The 15,221-nt window shown below is 43.6% G+C and overlaps 1 protein-coding gene across 2 annotated transcripts in view; it reads left to right on the plus strand.

Annotated features, from left to right (window-relative positions):
* Positions 1-5,847: 5,847 nt before the first annotated feature.
* The window catches only part of HOPX (HOP homeobox), a 31,368-nt gene continuing 21,994 nt past the window's right edge, over positions 5,848-15,221 (plus strand). Inside the window, exons 1-2 of one of the 2 annotated variants that reach the window (XM_030313808.1) lie at positions 5,848-6,179; positions 9,877-10,063. The gene's annotated coding sequence lies outside the window, so the exon portion shown is untranslated. The remainder of the gene's footprint in view (positions 6,180-9,876; positions 10,064-15,221) is intronic. The other variant, XM_030313806.1, reaches the window with a different exon arrangement.

Raw genomic sequence — 15,221 nt, forward strand, 5'->3', positions numbered from 1 at the left:
GGGGTGTTGCAGGATGTTAGCTTGTGCTTTACCCTCAGCTTGCCTTTTGCTCCCTCATCAGTGTCATCTTTGGGAAATCAACTCAGGAAACCAGGCCCTCTTGCAGGTCACTCAGAACCCACTGGACAGACTAGTCCAGGAGCTGACTCTCCAGAGAGGTAAAAGTCAGATTCAAGAGTGCACATCACCATTTATGTAATTCACCACATCAGAAGCCATTTTACAAGTGGCCTTAAATCATTGCCCACTGCCCTGCCAGGGCCTCATTATGGAAACCTCAGAGAAGGCCATGGAGGAGGGAGGAGCATTGCTGAAATGTGCAGAGTAGAACTGGGCTGAATTCGTGAACAAACTCAGACTATAGCATAATTTTGCCAAAAGCAGAAATCAACACCTTTTGACATTTTTTTTTCAGGGATGATATACATACAGTTCCTTCCTCCCTCCCTCCTTCCCTTCTTCACCCACCTGCCTAACCCCATTTCCCAAATCTCCCCTACCTTGGGGCGTTCTCTTTCAGAATGACTCCCTGGACTGCATTGGAAAACCAAACACATGCTTGAAGCATTGTAGCTGGAACTGAGTTCTGTTTGTTCCCGTGATACACACACACACACACACACACATAGTGCCAGATGATACCCTCTAATTGCTGGATCCCAGCAGGTTTGGGGAGGCCCAGGTTGTTGAGGAGGAGGACTAGGGAGTCTCTGAATGTTAGTGAGTGGAGTATTTCAGTGTCCTAACAGTTTCTCAGGTTTTACCTATCCACTGATGCTTTCCTTTATTTCTCTCGGCCCTAAGTGGCGGGATCCATCCTTCCCTGTGGCTGCTAGGGGTCCCTCCTCTCCACCCAGTGGCCCCTGACTATCTCCCCTTGGAGGGCAGGAGATTAAAACAGAAAGGACCTCAGAGGGATCATCTAGTTCGACTCCCTCCTCACACAGACAAGGGCTGAGGCATGGAGAGGAGATGAGAACTTCTGGAGTCACATGCCAAGTCCACTCTGGCACCTCTGAGGTGGAGAGGAGGGTGCAGGAAGGAAAAGGTCTGTAGCTGCTAATCAAACCTCTTCTCTCCCTTCTTCAGCTAATCCACAATGTTAGCCCAAAGTATTTTTCAAACCCTTACTCCACTGTGTCAAACATGAATTTTTGGTTGTTTTTTGGTTTGTCCTCAAGCTCTATATTTTTGTTAGCTCCCCTTTCTCCTTTCTTCTTCCTCTTTGTTTCCAGGTAAAATCATTCACAGAACTCAACTATCTCACATAGATGGAACTTGGCATGGGGGTACCCATGGGGAGGTGGGACCTACTCTTCCCCTCCTGCTTAGGTCTTCACCCTGAGAAGTGGCCACAAAGGTCTTGCTGTGTGGTGCTTGGTAGCATGGACTGTGCCTGTGTTTGATGCCCAGTCAGGCAAGTTTTTACTGACTAATTTTGTTTTTTTTTTTTCACCCTTGCTCCCCACCCGCTGCTTTCTAAAAGCACAAGGCCCATCCCTGAAACTTCATGGGCGTGGGGACTCTCTTTCCTCACTCTGTATGTTAGGGGATGACAATCAGGCTGAGGTGGCCCCAACCTGCAATACCTTCCTGTCACTCATGGAAGAGCTGCCTCTTAGGTGAGGCTCCACCCCCACCCCTCTTGAGAATGTCACCCCACAGCTCCTGCTGGCAGCAGTGAGTCCTAATGCTGAGGGAAAGGAGCTGAGGTAGAGGCATTCAGAGCTTTGGTGGGTGAGGACTGATGCCCCCTCCCCCTCCTTCCATAGACGGTCAATGCTCCCCATTACAAGGGCCTTCCCCTCCTCTGACCAATAGCATAAATGGGGTTTCTAGGGGAAACAGTGCTTGTGACCTCCCTGTTCATTAGACTCTGGGCGAAACAAATTCGAGTGAAAAAAAATTGTGATTTTCAAATCAAAGAGCAAAGATGACATGGACCACACCAGTCGAAACAGCCTTCCCCAGGCACCTTCTGCAGTGGGTGCTGTGAATGGGCCACAGCATCCTAAGTCCTAGCCATCCACTGACTCGGGACTCCACAAGGACAACAGGTGGATTAGGTAAGATGATGGAACCCACACTTGGAATGAAATACCTACAGCTCACTGAAAGAGTGACGTAATCATGACCAGTCTACAGCAAACTATAAAGACTACAGAGTGTGGTTGTGCTAGAACTCCTAGTCCCTCCTCACCAGGGAACTTGTGGAACCTCCTGTCAGGAGCGGCCAAGGGAAACATCTCCTACCTAGGTTAGCCGACATCCTTTTCTGCATCCAAGTTATCTGTCATTGCTGATCCTCTGCTACTTCCCCTATTTGCCTCCCAGCTAGGCTAGACCCAGGAAGGGGCTGGGAGTCAGCACTTCCACACCATCTGCACATGGGATGAGATTCTCAGTCTCTCTGTCTGTAAGTTCACACCTTGGGGGCAGAACTTTCAGCAGGTATGCTTCTATGCTCTGGTTACCCCTCTTCCTAACTTGTTTCTGTACAAGTCAGATTTGGCCCTTGGGAGGTTTATATCCCTTATGACAAATTTTCTTAAATGTCTTTGGTAGTTTTCTATTCCCCAGGGAATCGCTTTTCTCTCCCTCTACCATTGTATGCTCCTCAGTCATCAAATGGGCCTGTGCACTTTGGTGATCTGTGGTTTTGAGTAGGAAAAGAGTAGTTGCCTCACTGTCCAGGTATCACTGCCTTCTTTGTAGCTCTTCCAAACACTCCTGTTTGCTGTAGCACTTGGGGGTTTAGGTTCACTATTTTGTGCCTACCATGTGTAGGTCTTACAAATGACTTGGGCTTCATAGTGTAACCATTACCATTTATTAAGCATATGCTATGTTCTAGGCATTATGCTAAGTGCTCTACATGTAATATCTCTAGTCCTTACGGCAAACCTATGAGTTAAGCATCATCATTCCTATTTTATAGATGAGGAAACTGAGTCTGAGAGAAGTTTTATAACTTGCTCTGGCTCATAGAGATGGTAAGTAGCAGAGGTAGGACTGGAATCTAAGCCTGCATGATTCAGAAGACCATCCTCTTTCCTTTCCACCATTCTTCCAGTCACTCAACAAACACTTATGGAGCACCTACCATTTCCCATACATTGTTCTTTTCTTGGAGCTTAACATCTAGCTCACGGCATCCTCTGTCCTAATTCTCTTGATCTGTGACAATGGACACAAGAGTTCCTGAAGCCCACCAAGGAAAACGTCTAGAACAGTGAAGAACAGGAAAACAAAATTATCCACATGCAGGTGTCAATTTGAAGTTTGCTAATCACCAGGAGAGAGAGAAAAAAAAACTATGTGAGAATTGCAATATCAGCCATATGTTTCTAGTTTACAAACCTGAAGCAGTAGCTGGAGCTCCCAGGCAGAGATAGATGCAAACGTGTGGAAATCCCACAGAAATATAATAGACAAGAAGAGGAACAGGAAATGAATCTTAAACCCTCATAGACTGTGTGGCAACCTTTTTATGATGAGTTGCAGTATTAGACTCAATGTTTCTATGAAATCAACAACATCATCAATCCCATCTGACATGGGAGAAGAGGCTGCTAGATTATATGCAATTCCTTGGTTATGGAGAAAATCAGTGGTGACACAGACTGATAATCTAACCCTGCAGACAAAAAATCACTGTGACCAGCTACTTCCCTTATTTGGGGTTGTTGAAATAGCTTCAATTTTGCTAAGAGTTAAAGTTAGCTTTTTCTCATTAAAGAAAAAAAAAGCACATGGAGATAGAGAACCAATAGAATGAAGCACAATTGCCACAGCCAGGACTGGCACCCACGCACCAATGCAGTTCAGCTTATCAGACTTTCAAGGATTTCTTAGACTGGCAGTATTGTTGGTAGCACTGTTCTACTTCTACCCTGTTAACTGAATCCTGATTTTGTTCAGATACCAGGAATTTTTCTGGAAAAGGTAGGTCCTTCCCTGGGGCCCATAAAATGAACAACGGTCAGCCTGATTCATTTCCTCTTTGCAGATGATGGATTTAGCCCATGTAGTGGACATTTGACCCAATTCTCCACAAGGAGACATAACTGGAAGTCTGCTAATGGCTTCTGGAAAGTTTTTTCTCTTTAACAAACATAGAGGGATACTAAGGAGAAAGCTCATTTCCCTTCCTACCTGTCTTTGATTTTTTTTTTTCATTTAATGATGTGATACACCAAGCTGCTGTATCAACCTTGCCACCATGGTGGGAGGCAATGCTCTCACACTGAAGACTACAAAATGAAATACAGAAAAAGCCTGGGTTCTTGGTGACCTCACTGCACCACTGAGCAACCTGAAACCACATACCTGCAGAGTTCTTAGTGATGTAAAAACTGCCCTATGGTTTCTGCCACTTTTAGTTTCATCTCCATGATACACTGGATAAAGAGGAATAGCTTAAAGCCAACACATTATGCAAGAGCAAAAGAAAAATGTGTGGCTCAAGATGAGACTGCCAATTCCAGAACTTCTGTCTTTTGGGTGGCACAGCCTTCAAAAGAATTTAGAAACTAAGCAAACAGCACAGATCTGTTGAGCACCTACTATGCACCAGACACAGTGCTGGGTGTTGGGGTTACAAGAGTGGGCAAGACAGGCAAGGTCATTGAGGTCACGGAAATCACATTCTGGAAGATTAATGATAAACAAATAAATAAGGATAGTTGCAAACATCTGAAGCAACTTTCTAAATATTGATGCAAATCAGCCCCAAGTGTAAACCTGGACACCATCATCATTATCGTCATTGTCACTGTCATAATAATTTGTGCCAGGCTCTATGGGTGTCAAAAGATGAACAAGAGATAAACACTGCATTCAAGAAATCTGGGAGGCAAGAATCCAGATTTGGCCATAGAACAGTCAAAAGTTAGGCAATGAATTAGGCAGGAAACAAAAGAATTCTTCCGGTAACCAGGGTTAGGATAGGCTAGGCCCCCTGTCTCCACTATTCTCCCACACATGTTTTATCACCGTTACCCCCTTTTTCAAGAGAGAAAGAAATTTTCTTAATGATTGCTGTTCTTCTTTCACATTCGGCTGCTGTTCCCAAGAGAATCAAGTAGGCTTTTTCTTTCTCCAGTGAAGTGAAGAAGATAGGCTGTGTAAATCTGGATGGCACTTATAGTCTGTGCTACGTACCAGCAAATACACACAGATACTCCCATAAATGATCTCACCAAACCCTGTCTCCTTTCCTTCATCCTCTCAAAATCATACCCACCTAATGTGTTTAGCATGCTGCAATTGACTATTAACTGCCATATCTAGCTATAAAAATACAGGTAAACATCGACTAACCAGGTCCCCACACCCACACACATACCCTCACCTTCAGAAACATTTCCACTGATGGTCACACGAACCACTGCACACTCTCTCCCATTTGGAGTGCATCTTCCCACAGGCTTGTTCACACAGTGGCTTTTTATTTGAGCTCTCATGGGGAATCTTTCAACTCTTAGATAGGAATTTCATTAACAAAGGAAGGGGAGGGGAAGTCAGGAGGAAAGTACAGATGCAGAAGAAAGAAATCAAAATAGTTTCTGAAGGGGACCTAAAATTGTATCATCTCAGGCTGAACCTCCCCTATAACTATTCTTTATTTGTGCATTCTGTGCCTGGAGACAAAACACAACAAAACAACTTTTCATCGATTGGGCAATTGTCCAAGCTCTTAGCTTGGCATCCAGCCCACAGAGCTGTGAAATCAACCTCACCAAGCCTATGGTTTAAAATGAGGCAACATCTAACTGGAAGCCCATTCAAAATAAGGAACTTGGTGCAGGGGTTCAGGGTCCTTTGTTGCTTCCTTCCTCTCTCAGCAGCATCTCCCATCTAATCTTGGTTGAAGAGTCTTACTTGGCTAAGAAAGAGATCAGGCACAAGAAGGTGGTGCTGAGAAAGTTCCATGAAAACTCAGAAGTCACCGCCTGCATATCAAACTTGAATAACCAGGAGAGATGTAACTTCGGCATACTTTCAGCTGCCTTCCTCCTGCCCACACCGCAGGTTTTTCAGGTCCTTGCTTGAGCGTGCACTCACAGGCGTAAATAAACGTGCTATCAACAGCCTGCGTCAGCCAACCCAGCTATTTAAGCGGGCTGGCATCAGCAAACTCAGCTTCCAAATCCAGGGCTTGTCTTTGCCACTGCCACGTAAGTAACTTTCAGAGGTTTGCCTTTATTGCAGAGGAATGAGATTGTGTAGAAACTGGACTGAAATGTTATAGTTCCCATAGTCACTATTCTGCTGGGGAAGCATAGAGGTGAAAGGGAGAATAAAAGTTAAGAGTTAGTCCCAAGCAGGGAGCCAGAGAACATTGCTGGGTGTAGTATATCAGACCCTTGCAAACATGCAAGGGGTTGAGGTGGACTTGGAGCAAGGTAGAGTCCATTTTGGCCTTTTGGCCAGAAGGTAAGATGTTTTTCTTGCTCTCTCCTATCTCTGGAAGCCACTTGGAAACCACTGTTTGTGTGACTGTGCCAGATACATAGGGATTTATCATTTAGAAGCTGATGTTGCTATTATTCATCTCAGTCTAAAATCAGACACAGTATTATTAAAAATTTTTTGTGTGTTTTATATAGGGGGATAAGAGGGGCTATCTCTGGATTAAGTAGAGGTGGTTCAATTGTGAATTTGCAGTGCTATTTCTTGTTAGGTCCGGTTCTTATAATACTAATTTACAACAATGCAAACACTGATCTTGCTTAAGGTAAAAAGGAATCCCATGCTCTGGGTTTTGAGGAAATATAGGTTTGTGATATTTGAGCACAATGGGTATCCAGGTATTCGGGGAATGTGCTAAACAAAGGGGAATAAGAATCATTGACTAAAGAGGCACAACACTCCACATGACTTAGGTGAGGTCTTAAAGAGAAGGGCCAGGCAAAAAGTTCCTGTGGAGCTGCACTGCCACTCAACAGGCCTATTGGATCTTTAGCAAAGGAGGGAGAGTATAATCAGAGCAGGCAGAGAACAAAACAAAGGAGAGGGGCTAGGGAGGAGAGGGGACAGACAGTAGAGGAGTTACGATTAGACATCATATTTGTAAAATATATATAGGATTATAATAGAACTAAAGCATGACATAAATTCTATAGTTCCTCCTTTTGGGTCAAGAATCTGGCGGGGCGCCTGGGTGGCACAGTCAGTTGGGTGTCCAATTTCAGCTGATCTTGGGATCATGATCTCGGGGTAGTGAGATCGAGCCCCAAGTCAAGCTCCACTCTCTTTCTGCCCCTCCCCACCCCGGTCTCTCTCTCTCTTTCTCTTCTCTCTCTGAAAAAAAAAAAAAAATCTAGTGATTAAGAATCGGTGAAAGCCAAGGACCTTGCCCAGGTAGTTGCCCCTGCCTCAACACATACCTTGACACACAACACTCATTTTCTGGAGCCCTAGAACGCCACGCACCCCAAATGAATGCATTTAAGCTAATGCATTATTTTTACACTGAGCTGAAGCTGCTGACTAGGAACCTACAGAGAAGCAGCAGGGGGTTGGACACCAAACTGAAGCTCACTTCTAAGGTCATAAAGGTCTGATTCCCATCAAGCAAATAATAGCTAAAGGGTTTCTTGGGGCAAAGATAAGTTGGGGTCCTGGAGGAAGAGAAAAGAAATAAAAGGTAGATCCTGTTCTCAAAAAGCTTGATATCTTAAGTATAAGGACATAATAAGAACCTAGGCGAGGGGCTCCTGGGTGGCTCTGTTGGTTGAGCATCCGACTTCGGCTCAGGTCATGATCTCACAATTTGTGAGTTTGAGCCCAGTGTCAGGCTCTGTGCTGACAGTTCAGAGCCTGGAGCCTGCTTCGGATTCTGTGTCTCCTTCTCTCTCTGCCCCTCACCCACTTGTGCTCAGTCTCTATCTAAAATATAAAAAAAATATTTTTAAAAAAGAAGCCAAGTGAAAAATAGTACATATTGTATGATTCCACTGGTATGAAATGATAGAAAATGCAAACTATAGTAACAGAAAGCAGATCAGTGGTTACCTGGGGAAGAGGATGGGAGAGAAAAGGGGTAAGAGGATCACCAAGGGGCATGGAAAACTTTGGGGGTGATGGGTATGTTCACTATTGTGATTGTGGTAACCATTACTTATATGTGAAAATATATCAGATCGTATATTTTAGACACATGCAGTATTATATGCCATTATACCCCAACAAACAATACTTTAATAATATATCATTTGTATATGATTAAAGGTATTTCTAAAAATTAGCCTATGTAACATACTGAAAATTAAAAAAAAATATGTCTGGGAAAAAATTAATTCAATAAATATAATGGAGGACAAGACCATCAGGATTTTGGACTTTTATAGAACCTGGAAGGTTCCAGAGATCATTTAACTCAGCAATTGCAGACCTGGAAAACTGTTTTTAAAAATACTCAGGACTGGCCACACCCCAACCAATTAAGTAAGGATTCCTGGGTGCGCAGTCCTGGCATTGTTTTTTAAAGTGATTCTAATGTGCAGCCAGGAATGAGAAGCAGTCAGATCCAAACTCCTCCCTGACACAGGAGGACAGAGAAGCCCAGAGAGAGGGTGGGTTTGCCCCTGACCACACAGCCACTGGGTCCCAGAACCCAGGGAGGACAGCAACAGGATCTCAACGCTACTGGGTCCTCAAAACCACATTTTCAGCTCAAGCTAGGATAGGGCATCCCGTGCATTTCAAGCAAATTCTTGGCATCCAGACACGCTCAGGGCCGACAGCAGGAAGAATTACTCAGAACCTCAAAGGTGCATTATTTAAGGACTGTGCTAACACGTGAGAAGGGATGTTTCAAAACGAAAGCTTCCTTTTGTTCCCTCAAAAATATCTGGTATAAGCCAGATAATACTTACTGAAAGAATCTCAGCAGATGGCACCAGGCGCTCTGTGGGGGACAGGGGCAAGTTGTTACTTTAGGAACTGGCACAGTTCTCAGCGTTGGGAGGAGTCTATGTTCACTATAGGGGCTCTTCATTGTGGTTTCCAGGTTGGCCCCAGGCAGAAGCGTGAGTGGGTGAAGTTTGTCTTCGTGGCTACTGCTGTTCTGTCTGTCTCTCACCTTGGCTCCTGTGTGGGTGCAGGGGTGCCCATGGGACCACACATCTCACCTGCTCTGCCTGGGCCAGCTAGCCAGGTTTTAGGTGGTTTCTCAGCTCCCTTCTCATCCAAACATGTCTGATTTCCAGGGTCTCATCCCCTCGGGGCTTTGCTTATCCATCTCTGGAAAACTAATTAAAGTTATGATGTTAATACACAATAATTGTTTTAATGAGTTATGTCCTCCTCACCCCCCAGTATATTAACTAGATTCTAGCAAGATAACATATCTGGGAATTCTTTGAAATGTTATATAAACATAATTACCATTTTGGGCAATCAGGAGAATCAAAGTTTTAGGCGAAATATATAATCCCTAAAAATTTCCAAGCAACCTGATGGGGGAAAATACACCAAGATTGGGGGTTTGCCATAGAATTCCTCAAATCACATCCCTTAGGGAATTCCCTACAGACTGTGGGGCCTCACAGAATGCTTTTCCTGAATTTGTCTATTCTTTGTTCACTGCATTTTGTGCTCATTGGAGATGGCAGCATTTATCTTTATGGGAAACAGAGAGCCACCTTAAAGACACTACAGTGGAGATAAAATGTCAAGAAATTCTGCTCACAGGGCTTTATAATTATTACCTAGTTTCTCTTCTGCATGGAAGGCTGGCACTGGCAGAGCAGCTTGCCTAGCCTTAGGGACAAGGGCCTCCTTCCTTGGGGACTCAGTACTGCAGCCTGAGGCAAGAGGCGCCCTCAGTTCCTGTAACTCTGGGTCCTCCATAGCCCTTTCTTCCATTAGGAAAGCTGAAATTGGAAAGCTCTTGCTGGCAAGTGGCAGCTGCATGTGGTACGTCTTGTCCCTAAAGAGGGGTGTGGCCAGGTATGTAATTAACCTTCCTCTGGGGAAGCAGAGTCTGCAGGCAGCCAGGAGTCCAGAGCCCTCTGGCTTTATCTGTGAGTGAAGCAGCAAGGTGAGGAGGGAGAAGGTAAGCACCATCCTGACTCCTGGGAGACGGGGAGACACGGGGCACTCAAGCTCAGGGGAAAGGATTAGGCTATTGGCATCAGGGTGGCCACCAACACTGGTCCAATGCTGCTGTTTGGAAGCCTGATGTTTCCTCCTCTTGCCATTCAGAGTTTCACCAAAAATAATTTTTTTTTTCAATGAGTGGCATGATTGCACAACTGGTAAAATAGCTTTGTATAACAGTGACAGAATTTTTGGCTTCTTTGGATGGGTTTTCTTTGAACATTTCACCTTTGTTTTCACAAATCCTCTTAGTGTGGAATGGCTTAGTTCACTTGGACATTTTTTTTAAGCCTGTGTCATGACCTAACCCAGATTAATTTTTAGATGCTGTCGATGGCTTCCTCAAACTTTTAAAAAGCCAAGTGAATGGGGATGGTCAACAGAAGTATGCAAACATGAAGTTGTTGGCAGAAGGGTGGCATATGGCCCACAGTGATTTATAAAGTACTATCCTGTCTACTTAAAAACCAGCACCTGAGGATCCGGAGGCAGCCCCTGGACCACACCCGTCCCCCATCCTGTCTGCTCGCCTTGGGCAGGCTGGTGGAGACCTGGCTTGAGGCTGCAAAAAGAGGGCTTCTCCTGATGCAGGGGGGTGGTGCACCTGCTCTCTTCCTGGCCCTGGCTCCCTTGACCACTCTACCTTTCAATGCCCCTGATGTGGATTTGGCATCCCAGTACTGTTGTTTCTGAAATACATGGGGTTCGGGTGTGTGGATACATGACCAAACAGGTACAAGTCAGCCCATCCTTTCTATTTGCTGGGAAACTCCCTTCATCAATCTTCAAGCGATATGTTGAACACTCTTTCACAGAATCCCTGTGTAAACAAGTCCTGCAGAGGACAGCCTGGCCTGGGGAGCAGAAGACGGGTCTCATGTTCAGGAACCTGGGTCCTATTTTCAGCTCTAATTCAGCTGTAATGGAATTTTAAAGCCAGAGGGAGCCAGAAATATCAGTTGTCCCAGTGGATTATTAATAACACCCCTTTCACTTTAAAAAAGACTTGGCCTGAGCAATAAACTATATGGTCACCTGTGAATACAATACATGAAAGATCAAGAGTAAAGTGAGTTGTCCTGCATCTCAGGATTAGTTGGTGGCTGAGCTGGGTCTGGAACCCAGGCCTCCCCACACCTCATTCTGGCCTCTCTGCCAAGTCACTCACTCCCTCTGTGACTCAGGTTCCCTGTGGGAAGCACTGTATCTGTACAGCCCAGATGGAGAGCTGGTAGATTTATACTGGCTTGCCAAAGAGAAGTTCAACATGAATGCTAGGGGTTCAGGGGATTGTTCATCACAAGGTCAAGTTACTCTATTTGCTTCAGGGTCTAATGTTAGCTTATAATGATAGAAGCTCTTTTAAAAATAGAGAAGTTAATTTTTACCCATCCTCATATAACTTATTATAATTTGCTTCTGGAAGTTTTGATACAATGTGACCAAACATGAAAACCCAGCCAGATCTTTCAGAACTACTCTGTACTTTGATGTTAAAACAAAACCAGAAACAATCTAAAGCAGACACTGATCTGTTCTAATCTCTTAGTATATACTGGGCACAAAACTAATAGCTGTCATTCTAGCCAGTAGATCTAGAGGATCACGATGGAAGTTTCCTGGAATTCTTAAGGAAATGACAGATCTGCTTAGATAGTCTAGTCTTCACTGATGTACTTTCATTTCCTTCCTGTGTGGTTTCTCCCTAAGAAAATGTATATAAACAATGTCCCTAGCTCTTATATCCCCTCACTCCTTTCCAAAATTCTAGTCTACTGGTTCCCAGGAGTGAAAGATATTTTAGAAAAGAACTTTAATTTAATTTTACTTATGCCTGTAAGTGTCTAACCCTTTATTATGTATTCTTCGTGCTCTTTCTGGGGGGTAGCACAGCATCCTTTGGAGATGGCTGGCACTGGGGTGTATGAAGCAGGACTGGAGAAAGTGGGAGGTCCTCTCCTCTTTCATTAACATTATATCCGGTTCAGGTTCCACAATTTAAAAAGGAGGAGAGTCCTTGGAACTAGCTCAGAAAAACTCCTAGATGACTAAATAATAATAAAACCAAATCCATAAGGAGGGGCAAAAGGGCCTGATGTTATTTAACTTGGACAAGACTAGAAAGCGATTTGATGATGGTGTTGAAAAGCATGGAGGGTGGTCATGGAGGTCAACCATCAGCCATTCACCTGGACAGCTGAGAGTAGACAAACCAAGCCCAGATATTGGTGGGGGCTGCAGCATGAAGGGTATTGAGTGAGTCAGGGAGTAGTCCCTCATTATGCAAAAAAATACCTTAGAAAGAATTATACAGGTAAGGTCTGAAAGATGGGGCAGTCAAATAACCCTTTAATTTTTAAAGTCTTTGTTTTGTTTTGAGGCTCATGTTAACGTATTCCTTAATTCGTAGTACATGCAAGACCCTTCTTAGGTTCTTAGGTTTTACATCTCATTCTATTTTTTCTCTCATTCACCCTCTTTCTTGCTCTTGACACCATATTCTTAAGATCTACCTATGTTGCCGATTATATTTCTAATATTTCTAATGCATTGTTTCTAACTTCTTTTTATTGGTTTCTTATTTATATGCACTCTTTGCTTATCGAATCCTCTGGACATTTCTGTTGTCTCCAGTTCTCACAAAGCATGCCATAATGAATATACTCATATGTATAGTTGAACACCCTTTAGATCTGGTTGATGGGGAGCAGGGGAAGGGAAAGGGGTAGGCTAGATGACCTATGTTTTCTTTAAGCAATGCGGAATACTGAATTGTCCATAAGATATGGAGACACATGATCTCACGAGGTCTAATCTAGTATTTCAAATATTTAGAAGCTTTTCTGAGTTCCTTAGTAATTTACTAAGACTTTAATAAGAGACTGAAATAATATTCTGGAACTTAAAGAGTGTGATCTTCAGTGATCTCCCCTTCTCAATGTCATTTTCTTCAACTTGGGCTAGTCAATTCTGGAAGCATTTTATTTCTCTATATTGGTCATTGATTGCCTAGACAAAGCAAATGCAATGTTCTAAGAAATCATATTAGTCATAAGGTTGAGTAAAGTTTCTAAACTGTTTTGCTATTTTTAAAATTTTTTTTTTCAACGTTTATTTATTTTTGGGACAGAGAGAGACAGACCATGAACCGGGGAGGGGCAGAGAGAGAGGGAGACACAGAATCGGAAACAGGCTCCAGGCTCCGAGCCATCAGCCCAGAGCCTGACGCGGGGCTCGAACTCACGGACCGCGAGATCGTGACCTGGCTGAAGTCGGACGCTCAACCGACTGCGCCACCCAGGCGCCCCATGTTTTGCTATTTTTTAAAGTTTATTTATTTATTTTGAGAGAGAGAGCGAGCCGGCACACATGTGTAAGTAGGAGAGGGGCAGGGTGGGGAAGAGACAGAATCCCACGCAGGCTCCATGCTGACAGCACAGATGTCGGGCTCAAACCCACAAACTTCGAGATCATGACCTGAGCCAAGATCAAGAATTGAATGCTCAGCCGACTAAGCCACCCAGGCACCCCTAAAATGGTTTGATATTTTAAATGTTTATTTTTTTTGAGAGAGAGAGAGAAAGAGAGCTTGAGCAGGGGAGGAACAGAGAAAGAGGGAGAGAGAGAATCCCGAGTAGACTCCATGCTGTCAGTAAGGAGCCCCTTGCAGGGCTCAATCTTGATATTTTAATGATTGCAAAACCTGATGGCACTCAGTTGCCGGACATTAGATCCAGCAAAACACAGTTGCCAGACATTAGATCCTGAATCACCAGGATAGGGATTAGAACCTTAATAATGATACATTGTATTTATATAGTGTTTATAATTTATAGTGCTATTCATAAACATAATCCATCTGATTGAATCCTACAAAAAAACCTGTGAGATAGGTAGGGGTAGGATTATTATAGGTAGGTAGGGAGAGCTTCAATTGTAGACGAAGAAATGGAGGTTCAAAGCAATCAAGTTATCCAAAGTCACTTGGTGATTTAAGTGACATTGCTGGAAGCAGAATGTGGGTCTTCTGAAGTTCCATCCAGCCTTTCTGCATCATCATGTCTAATGCTCAGAGAAACGATCTACTTTAGATTCAGAGTTATCCCCTGAGATGGACTTTCTGGAGTATCTGTTTTTTTCAATTATTTTGTGATGTTAATGAGAAGGCTGTAGCCGCACACCCTCTGTTTGTCCCATTAGTTGAACACCTGTTCATAAAAACAACTCAACTGGGTAAAAAAATAAGGGCTATATAATTGAGTTGCATGGCAACAAGCAGCATGAATGGTTGGACTTTGGCATACTTTGGAGCTCCAGAAAGTACCAAGTGCATGTCATTTTATTCATTACCTAATTACAGTCATAAAATAAGAATGGCGGTTGGACCATTAAAAAAATAATTGATTCCAGTAGGTTTGCACAAGGAGATAATTCCATTCTTCAGAGTCTTTTCTAGACATTTCAAAATGTACAAATAACCTGAGGAAGTTATAGCTGCTTGCATTAGACAGGTTACAGAGGCCTACATGTGCAATACCATGACACTCCCTAATTATTGTTCCTTGTTATGTAATTAGGGCTCAGGCAAAAATATCGTAGAACCTGGTACACATTTTCAAAAAATTAATCATGGTGAAATGTCCCCAGAATTACAAATGGACAGCCCCTTTTCAGAGTCAGGCACTAGAAATAAGAACCTCTTCAGAAAAAAAAAAAATCTAAAGTGACTAAATGGCTACAGAGCAATAGGACAATTCTACTTGATTCTCAGTTATCTGTGTGTGGCTTCACGGTATGAACCTTTGTGTGTGTGTGTGTGTGTGTGTGTGTGTGTGTGTGTGTGTGTGTGTTTTAAATAGGCTTAACACTCAGCACAGAGTCCAACACAGAGCTTGAACTCATGACCCTGAGATCAAGACCTGAGCTGAAATCAAGAGTCCAATGCTTAACCAACTGAGCCACCCAGGTGCCCTTCACTGTATTAGATATTTTAAATACCAGACTGATTTCAGGGTACCTACGTGGCTCAGTTGGTTAAGTGTCAGACTCTTGATTTTAGCTCAGGTCATGATCTCCTGGTTTGTGAAATTCTGCTTGGGATTCTCTCTCACTGT

The sequence above is a fragment of the Lynx canadensis genome, chromosome B1 (assembly GCF_007474595.2).
Source record: "Lynx canadensis isolate LIC74 chromosome B1, mLynCan4.pri.v2, whole genome shotgun sequence".
NCBI classification, from domain to species: Eukaryota; Metazoa; Chordata; class Mammalia; order Carnivora; family Felidae; genus Lynx; species Lynx canadensis.